General features: G+C 37.7%; 1 long non-coding RNA gene across 2 annotated transcripts; it reads left to right on the top strand.

Annotated features, from left to right (window-relative positions):
• Window positions 1-5159: 5159 nt before the first annotated feature.
• Window positions 5160-7184, top strand: LOC138175088 (uncharacterized). Of its 2 annotated transcripts, none has more exons than XR_011171872.1 (2): window positions 5160-5628; window positions 7002-7184. It is a non-coding gene; the product is annotated as an uncharacterized lncRNA (long non-coding RNA). The 2 variants fall into 2 exon arrangements; XR_011171871.1 differs by having other exon boundaries at window positions 5160-5636.
• Window positions 7185-7670: the final 486 nt, after the last annotated feature.

Raw genomic sequence — 7670 nt, 5'->3', positions numbered from 1 at the left:
TCCGCATCTGGTAGCAAGGGCCATTCAGAGCCTGAGGGTTAAGATAAGCAATGTCTTTAATAAAAACAACAAAAACAAAAACAAACCCTATTCGATAGCCCCAGGTAAAAGCAGTCCAGAAAATAATAAAAGCCAGATAAAAGAAGTTCCCTGAGCTCTCACCAGAGTCCTAAAGTTGTCTGTACTCCTTCCCAAAGGGTCCACGCATGTAAAAAAATCCATGGGGCGGCGCGAGTGGGTGAGAGGAGGTAAATTGAACTCACACTGCCCTATTGTCTGTTCTATAGTGTTTTGGCCCACAACAGACCCCCTTGGTGGTGTGGGAGTTAATTCAAGTCATCCAGTTCCACTGGTGACCTAGTGATCCATAACAACCCTTTTCCTTCATCCCTGGCTACTCTAGGGTCCCAAATTTAGTTTCACAGCATAAAACTCCCATTCCTCAATCTTTGCAGCAAAGGTAAGAGGAGCCTATTAAAATATCAAAGGGCCAGAGTGAACCTGCTACCCCTGCAGTAGTAGACTCTCAGATGTTTCTGGCCCGGGCCCTCCTTCTTGCCCACCCATCAGGCTGGGGTCATCAGCTTATTGGTATTCTTAAGGCAAAAGCTTGACCATACTACTGCCCTACCCCAAAACTTTCAGTGGCTCCCTATTGCTTTTAACTTGCTTTTGGTATTTAAAGAGTCTCCAGAATCTGGCTCCAATCTCTCTCTACACAAGACTTCATGTTATCCCCCTTTATACTCTAGCTACACTGGATTACTACTTATTCTCTGAATCTGACATAGCCTCTCTCCCTCTCTGAGCTTGGCGTCTCTTGCCTTCCACAATTCTTCCTGGAAGCTTAGCAAATTAAAGCTGTTCTTTGCTCAAATATTCCTAAAGCTCTTTCTCTGAATCTGTTCCCATCACTCCCTATCTTGTGTTTGATGCCTATCCTCTTTTACTAGAATGATAAACTCACCAAGGGCAGAAATGGTTTAGGGGTTTTGGGGGGGTCTGTTTTTGTCTTTGAAAAGGCCATTTAAAACCAGTGCTTCTGTTTCCTGTCCTTTACTCTCTCCTTAACTCTGTAGTTTGGTTTGCCATACAACTGAGACTGCTCTCTCCAATGTGACCTGGAATCTCTTAATTGCCCAATCACATGGCTTTTCTCAGTCCTCATCCTTCCTGACCTCTCTACAGCCACCAAACACTCTCTTTTCAATACTCTCTTCTCTAGGTTTTCATGACCCTGCTCTCTCTTTCTCAGTATTCCCTACACCTGTCTGACAGGTCTCAAGTCTCCATGATTGGATTCTCATCTGTTTCATGGTAGCCAGGTGGAGCAGTGGATAGGGCAATGGGGTTTGGAATCAGGAAGACTCATGAAATCTGGCCTCACACACTTACTAGCAGTGTGACCCTGGAAAAGTCACCTAACCTGGTTTGCCTCAGTTTCCTCATTTAGAAAATGATATGGAGAAGGAAATGGCAAACCACTCCAGTATCTTTGTAAAAAACAAAACAAAACACCAAACAAATGGGGTCACAGAGTTGGATACAACTGAAACACCAATGTCTGTTCATGTCCTTTAAGTGCGGGTGTCCCCCAAGGCTCTTTCCTGGGCCCTGTTTTCTTCTCCTTCTATACTATTTCACTTGGATCTCATCAGCTTCCGTGGATTCAGTTATTGCTTCTGTAAAGATGATTCTCAATTCTATTTGTCCAATCCTAGACTCTCTCCTGACCTCCATTTTCACAGCTCCAACTGTCTGTTGGAGATCTAAAACTCATGTCCAAAACTAACCTCATTATCTATCTCCCCAAACTCCCCCCTTTTCCTAACTTTCCTATTACTATCAAAAGAACCACCATCTCCCTAGGCACCCTGGCCTAAAACACAGGTATCACCCTGGGCTCCTCACTCTTCCCACCCTTATCTAATCAGCTGACAAATCCTGTCACTTCTACCTTCATTCATCTCTTTTATATACATCCCCTTCTCTTTACAACACTGCCACCACCCTAGTGCAAGACCTCATTACTATACACCTGGACTATAGCAATAGCTTGTTAGTTGTCCCCCTGCCTCAAGAGTCTCACCACTCTAGTCCATCCTTCACTGAGCTATCAAATTAATTTTCCTAAAATGCAGATCTGACTGTGTCACCCCTCTATTGAATACGCTCCAATAGCTGTCTATTACCTGCAGTATTAACTATAAAATCCTGTTTGTCTTTTAAAGCCTTTCATAACCTGGCCTCTTTCTGCCATTCCAGGATTCATTTACCTAACTCCCCTCTATGATCCAGTACCACTGGCCTCCATGCCCTTCTTTGCACAAGACACTCCATCTCCTTATTCCAGGTATTTTCACTTGTTTCTCATGCCTGGAACTCTTGCCCTCCTCATTTCCACCTCTGGGATTCTCTGACTTCTTTCAAGTCTCAACCAAAGTCCCAGCTTCTGCAATAAACCTTTCCATATCCCTCTTAAAGCTAGTGCTTTATGTCCAATTTATCCTGATATTATATATCGTTTGTATATAGTTGTTTGTGTATTGTCTCTCCCGTTAGACTGTGAGGTCCTTGAGAGCAAGGATTGGTTTGTTTGTTTTTTTACTTTCTTTGTATCCCCAGGATTTAACATAGTGCCTAGCAAATATTAGGTGCTTAATAAATGCTTATTACTTGGACTTGTGCCAGTGCCTTTCACATAGTAGGAGCTCGAGAAATATTTGTTGAACCAAAGATGAGGACTTACATAGAGATTGCAACCTCCATTGACAGAGGCCACACCAATGAGATCCTAAATGCAGTGAAGTACTATTAATGAAGGGTGCTATTTCATTTTACTCATCTGAGAAAGGAACTTAAAGAAAACTTGATGTTTTCATTTTGGCTTTCCTATACCAAAATTTTTAGAGAAGGTTTGATCAGTTAAATAAATAAATGCAGTTTTTTTTTTTTTTTAAGGAAGAAAATGGCTGATTGTAGGAAGTATGACTCACATGTGCTGCCTGGTTCTTTTTTCTTTCACAGGCCTTTGAGATCATGTCTTTAACTAATCACACATAATAACCTAAAAAGTTTAAGTAACTCTCAATTTGGAAATAATTCACTAAGGAAAATAAGTGAAGGGGAGGGCAGGAGCATTATAGTTCGCATGTTGCTCAAAGAGACAGAGATTTTACAAATTTCAAGGCTACTTCAAACAAGAAATGAACACAATTAACATGTCCATCCTTGCACATAAATGAAGGAAAATATAAGAGAAAGAAGCAGGATTCATGGAGTCCCGCGGTTCCGCAAGGCAGAGCTCCACCTTTTTTTAAGCTTCTTTCCATTCTTCCACCCAGGGGATGTCAAGGGTCTGTCAATGTGGAGGGATGCAGACTGACCCATGATTAGAGGCCACGTCATGGAAATGCCTCCCTTCTCTGATCTTTGAGTCCTTGGTTCTTGGATGGGAATTTGAATCTCATCTCTGCTACTTTACTACCTGTGTGATGTTGTACAAGTCACTTAACATCTATGGTCCTTACTTCTTCAGCTGTAAAGTGAGATTTGGGTTATATGATCTCTGTGCTCTCTTATATTTCTACATTTAGGGTTCTATTACCCACACAAGAAATGGGACTTTTAGCAGATTTTTCAGAATTGCATTTAAAGCCTCCTGGAGAACAGAATGGATATTAAAATAAAAGACACCAATCTTTTAAAAATTTTATTTTAAAGTTTTCAGTTCATTCTCCATGGCAGCTGGACGATAGGTTACTTGAATTTAATGCCTTCTCAGGTCCTAGATGGAATCTGTGAACCAAGGTTAAGCCTACCTACTTGAGAGACACTAAAGGCAATGATGTGAGAGATATTGTCCATGTGGTGCAATAAATAAAGTACAAAAGTTAAAGTGTACCCCACCCGCAAAGATGACAGAAGCCCAGATGAACACACCTTTAAGAAGTTACCTTAATGATCATTTTATCCTTATGTTGAAGAAAACTCTTAATACTGAACTCTGCATTTTTAGGCATAGTCTGCCAGAAACAATTTTATTTCGTTAACATTATTTTAAATCCAAAAATATCTATTTGGGAGAAATATGCAAATTTGAAAGTGATAGCCCACCTAGAAGTACCCTTTTCTCCATTTAGAAAGGATTAAATAGAGATGTATAGTACCTTTGATTACTCTGGGAGAACTGATGGAGTGGTCAAGAAAAGACTTGAGTATTCTGGAGTTATTCTATAACTCCAAATTTAGTTGTTTTTAACATATCATAACATGTTCCATGTTCAGAATTCCTATGTTACTTCAAATCATCTCAAAATAGAGACAATGTCTGAGTGCATGGCAAGGGAATAGAGGGAAGAGGAACTTTATCAAATTTGCATATTTCTTCCAAAAAGATACTCTAATTTTCCTAGTTATTTAGGTCTTTATTTTCATAAAATGGTTTATAATTATAGGTCACTTTTTGTTGCATTGTGGTCAGTAAAGAATATATACAACATTTCTGCTTTTCTGTACTTGAAGGGCAGAAAATTTCATAAAAGTGTTGATACATATGTTTTTTATTTCCATTTAATAAACACCAGAGAGCTTTCAAATGGAATTTCTTTACACTTCTATTCAGATCCATATCTTATTTTTGGTTAGATTTGCCTATGGCTGATAATGGTAAATTCAGGTACCCCACTTTATTGTTCTACAACCTTCTTTTAACTGAGTTTTTATGTATTTAGAAGTTATGTTATTAGGTGTGTATATGTTACATATCAATGCATTGTCTATGACAAACATTGGAAAACTACAGCCTGAAGGTAAAATTCAGCTCATCCACCTGTTTGGTACAATCCGTGGGCTAAAAATGGTGCTTACATTTTAAAATAGTTTCATTATATTTAAAAATATAAACATCATTTTTAGCTCATGAATTGTGTACAAAAAGGGGCAGTGGGCCAGATTTGGCCTGCAGGTCAGTTTGTCTGCACTTGGTCTGTTACCTTTCAGCAAAATGTGGTTTCTCACTTTCTTTAAATTAAGCCTATTTTTAGGCTTTTACCTTGTCTGAAATAATAATTGCTACCCCTACTCTTTTGTTCAGCTGAGGTATAATGCACTTTGTTCCATCCCTTTATCTAAATTGTGTTTCCATGTCAGATGTGTTTCTTATTAACAACATATTGCTGGAGTTTGTTTTATTAAACATTGTAGGAACCTCTTCCATTTTTTTGAGTGAGTTCATCCCATTTACATTTGTAGTTAACATAATTTCCTCCATCCTGTTGTCTTGTGCTTTGTTTTCTCTATACTTCTCCTTCCTGTTTATTTCAATTGTTGCCTACCCTGCCTTTTTACTTTTTCTTTACTACCCTTCTTCCAAGCTTAGGGTTTGTTCCTTGTATGACTAATCCCTCCCTGAAGCTATTCCTTTCCCCTCTTATGGATCCATGTGGAGTTCAATGTCTTCCTACACTATGCTACACTACATTTTATGTGTTCTCTCTTGTGACATTTAAATGAACAACTCCTTTTTTTTACTTCTGAATTTTTTCTATCCTTCCATTCTTTCCATGTTTATATATAGTTTTATCTGTGCAAACCCAATTATGTGTGGTAATAAGTCCCCCCATCAGGGTGGCTAGGTGTCACAGTAAGAGTGCCGGCCCTGGAGTTGGGAGGACCCGAGATCAATTCCAGCCTCAGATACATAACACCCACACAAAAAAAAAAAAAACTGGCTGTGTAACCTTGGGCAAGTTACTTAACCCCAATTGCTTTAAAAAATAAAAATAAATAAGTCCCCCCATCTTCCTACCATTTTCCTTAATGTATCTTTTTTTTTCCCTTAAGATTTTCAAAATCCAACTATAGGTTGTCTGTCCAAGTAACTACTTCTATGACTCCTGTTGACATTAGGATTCCAAAAATCCCCTTTTAATACCTCTTCTACTAGAATGTTTATAGCTTATCTTTACACAATCTCTTCTAGTTGTTTGCTTGTATTTACCTTTTCACTTTTTTCATCTCCCCTATTTGTATTTCAAAATTCCTTCACACTTTTTTTTTTCCCATGAAGAATACTTGCAAATTATCTCTTATTGGTTAACTTTTTAACTTCTGGACGATACTAATTTTTTGCCAGGTAAGTTATTCTTGGCTGTATACTTTTATCTTTTGCCTTTTAGAAATATCTCATTCCATATTATCCACTGCTTTACAGTGATAGTTGCAAAACCATGTGTGCTCCTGATAGTTTTCTCAATATTTGATTTTTTCTGGCTACTTATAGTGTTAGCTATTTATTTATTTTGGTCTGGAATCTCTGGATTTTGGCAATGACATTTCTGGGAGTTCTTGCTTTAGGGCTTTTTTTGTTAAGATGATCAATGGATTCTATTTTCACACTGTCCTCCATTCCACTGTCTTGGCAATTTTCTTTAATGATTTCTTGAAATATGACATAGAGGTTCTTTTATTTTGATCTTAATTTCACATGATCATATATAATTCTTATGTTATCTCCCCCTAATCTGTTTTCCAGTTTTTGATATTTGATAGCTAACATTTTCTATTTTTCCTCTTTTTAAACTTTTAAAGAATTGTTTCCTGGAGCCATGAATTTCTATTTGGTCCATTCTGATACAGATAAGAGAAAGGTTTTGTACCTCTTCTGTTAAGCTGATGATTTTTTTCAATTTTTTTTTCCGCCATTGCTCTCATTTATTTTATATCTTTTAAAAGCTCTTGCGTCATTTCTTTGAAGAACTCTAACTGTTCTCATGGGCAAGCTGTTTTTTTTTTTCTTGTAGATTTTGATTGTAGGTGTTTTATTTTGTTTTGTTTGTTTGGCCTTCTGGAGGGCAATTGGGGTTAAGTAACTTGCCCAAGGTTACATGGCTAGTTTTTTTGTGTGGGTGTTAAGTGTCTGAGGCCAGAACCAAACTCGGGTCCTCCTGACTCCGGGGCAGGTGCTTTACTCACTGAGCCACCTAGCCAGCCCCTTGTAGGTGTTTTACAATTATTCTCTTCTGAGTTTGTCTCACCATCCCTGGAATCATAAAAGTTCATTTTGTCTTTTGTTTTGAACTCAGTAACAGAGACTGAAATTACTACTATGAAAGGAACACTAAAAAGGGATATACAAAAATGTGACAATTCAAGATAAATTATGAGTCTGTAATAATACAAACTAGCTCCCTTCTTTATCTGTTGACCTAGAATGATAGGATTACCCGAAAACTATGACCAAAAAAAAGAAAAACTGGATATCAGATTTCAAAAATCATTAAAGAAAATTGTTCAGACATATAACAAGATGGCAATGTGAAAATAGAAAGAAGCCACCCCAGAAGTGTTGAAGTTCTAAATGGGCTGGCATTCATAATTTATTAAATACCACTTGAAGCTCAGACTATATGGAAAACTCCGTTTTACCATATTATAATAACACCAACAACCACACAATAAACAAAACAAAACACCCTATTTTTACTTGTGGCAAAGCTTGTTATTAGGTTTGAGGGGCAGAGGAAATAGGGAGAGGGGATAGGAATGGCAGTGATACTATTCTAAAACAAAATTATTTGACTTTTAATTTTGGTTTGTTGGGAGAAAGATATACAGAATATGCTTTTGTGTAGAACACTGCTACTAACCAACTTGATTAGATTCTGGAT

Source organism: Petaurus breviceps, unplaced genomic scaffold (genome assembly GCF_028583685.1).
Source record: "Petaurus breviceps papuanus isolate PSGF00001 unplaced genomic scaffold, PetGlider_PUasm1.0 76, whole genome shotgun sequence".
Lineage (NCBI taxonomy): Eukaryota > Metazoa > Chordata > Mammalia > Diprotodontia > Petauridae > Petaurus > Petaurus breviceps.
The sequence above is the reverse complement of the archived record's forward strand: the minus strand, read 5'-3'. Positions and strand labels throughout refer to the sequence as shown.